The sequence below is a fragment of the Mus pahari genome, chromosome 10, assembly GCF_900095145.1.
Source record: "Mus pahari chromosome 10, PAHARI_EIJ_v1.1, whole genome shotgun sequence".
Lineage (NCBI taxonomy): Eukaryota > Metazoa > Chordata > Mammalia > Rodentia > Muridae > Mus > Mus pahari.
This window is the reverse complement of record NC_034599.1, coordinates 3,160,303-3,162,811: the sequence shown is the minus strand read 5'-3', so window position 1 is coordinate 3,162,811 and position 2,509 is coordinate 3,160,303. Positions and strand designations below refer to the sequence as shown.

The following is a 2,509-nucleotide window of genomic DNA, read 5'->3' as shown; positions in this document are numbered from 1 at the left end:
ACACTCCCAGAGGTATTTGGGTATGGAGTACTGTGGCAATGAATCTACAAATTTGGTTTTAAATCAAGACACACTGCATCTCTCTATAAGAACTCTAAGTATTCTTATGTGGACAGAAATTAAGACAGTAGGGACCATCTTATAGCAGCAGGCAGGACCCTGAAAAATGGCTGTTACACTTACCATGACATAATATTTGATCCAACTGCCAGTGCCCTTGGGTTGCAGATGACATGCTTATCTGGCTACAGATTAGAGGAATGGGAGGGAAGGTTCTAGTGTATAGGGATTTGTTGCAGTTTATACACTCTTTAAATGCAACAAAATCATTCAAGGAGGGATAAATCTGAATGTGTCCCAAGGGAGAACAAAGACAGAAAACAGATTGCTAAGAAAGACATTTTATACCTATAGGCAAAAATGGAATTTCCTATGGATCTTTCAAGTGATATCCTCTGGTGTTGGTAATGTTAGTTTTTGCCCCTTAAATGAAAACTAGTTTAAGAACAGCAATGGCTTGTGCTGTAAGATCAAGAATCGACAAATGGAACTCAAAATTGCAAAGATTCTGTAAGGCAAGATACTGTCAATAAGACAAAAAGGCCACCAAGAGATTGGGAAAGGATTTTTACCAATCCTAAATCTGATAGGGGACTAATATCCAATATATACAAAGAACTCAAGAAGCTGAACTCCAGAAATTCAAATAACCCCATTAAAAAAATGGGGTACAGGACTAAACAAAGAATTCTCAACTGAGGAATACCGAAGGGCTAAGAATCACTTGAAAAAATGTTCAACATCCTTAATCATCAGGGAAATGCAAATCAAAACAACCCTGAGATTTCACCTCAGAATGACTAAGATCAAAAATTGAGGTGACAGCAGATGCTGGTGAGGATGTGGAGAAAGAGGAACACTCCTCCATTGTTGGTGGGATTGCAAACTTGTACAACCAGTCTGGAAACCAATCTGACAGTTCCTCAGAAAACTGGACATAAATCTACAGGCAAATCCAGCAATACCTCTCTTGGGCATATACCCAGATGTTCCAACTGGTAGTAAGGACACATGCTCCACTATGTTCATAGCAGCCTTATTTATAATAGCCAGAAGCTGGAAAGAACCCAGATGTCCCTCAACAGAGGAATGGATACAGAAAATATACATTTACACAATGGAGTACTACTCAGCTATTAAAAACAATGAANTTATGAANTTCTTNGGCAAATGGATGNATCTGGAGGATATCATCCTNAGTGNGNTAACNCAATCACAAAAGAANTCACTNGATATGCACTCACTGATAAGTGGATATTAGCCCAGAAACCTAGAATACCCAAGATACAATTTGCAAAACACAAGAAAACCAAGAAGAAGGAAGACCAAAATATGAATACTTCACTCCTCCTTAGAACAGGGAACAAGCTCGCGGAGACAGTGGGTCCATAACATTGCGTCCCCTGCGCTGCCCGAGGGCTGTGCTAGCCGGACCAGCCATGGACCATAGATACCCTGTTCCAGTTGAAGTTCACAGCAGAGCAGCTGGAGAAGCTGGCCAAGAAGGTCGAGAAGGACTCCAAGGCTGAGCGGGCCAAGGTGAAGAAGGCCCTTCAGCAGAAAAATGTTTTGTGTGCCCAGGTGTTTGCTGAAAATGCCATCTGCAAGAAGAATGAAGGTGTAAACTGGCTCCAGATGGCATCCCGTGTGGATGCAGTGGCCTCCAAGATGCAGAAAGCTGTGACCATGAAGGGGGTGACTAAGAATATGGCACAGGTGACCAAAGCTCTGGACAAGGCCCTGAGTGCCATGGACCTTCAGAAGGTGTCTGAAGTGATGGACAGGTTTGAGCAGCAGGTGCAGAACCTGGATGTGCACACATCAGTAATGGAGGATTCTGTGAGCTCTGCCACTATGCTGACCACACCTCAGGAGCAGGTCGACAGCCTCATTTTTCAGATTGTTGAGGAAAATGGCCTGGAGGTCCTAGACCAGCTCAGCCAGCTGTCAGAGGGAGCCTCTGCTGTGGGCGAGAGTTCTGTGTGCAGCCAGGAGGACCAGCTGTCCTGGAGGTTGGCTGCCCTGAGGAATTAGCGCGTCTGTGGCAGGTACTACCTCCCTTGCCCTGTGATGTTCTGGAGGCTTCTGCCCAACTGCGCTCCACTTTCTCCAACCCTTTGTAGCTGCCTTGGCTCTTTTCCAACCTGTCAGGCTGGCGCCTTAGAACTGAGCCTTAGGTTGGGCAGCGGGTCTGTGTCCTGATACTGAATGTGCACAAGTGTGTGTGGGACATACGTACGTGTGGACCACAGCTGGAGGATGGCAAGCTTTCTGTTGTCCCCTGCCTATGTGAAGTTGACAGGGTTTGGCCTGTAGAGGTGTGTGGACTTGAGTCCAGTGCTTTGGGGCCTTGAGATTGCCATGACTTCACACCTGCTCTGTGCTGTGGCAGTGAGGGTCAGAGCCAGGCTTCCTTTGCCAGGTCACTCTCGGGAGCCTCTCCCCCTTC

The 2,509-nt window shown here is 45.9% G+C and overlaps 1 pseudogene across 1 annotated transcript; it reads left to right on the top strand.

The window, feature by feature from the left end:
* The first annotated feature begins 512 nt into the window (after nucleotides 1–512).
* On the top strand, nucleotides 513–2,258 carry LOC110327575 (annotated as a pseudogene). The gene is made up of 2 exons (XR_002380840.2): nucleotides 513–524; nucleotides 1,489–2,258. The product of XR_002380840.2 is annotated as a charged multivesicular body protein 1a pseudogene (transcript).
* Nucleotides 2,259–2,509: the final 251 nt, after the last annotated feature.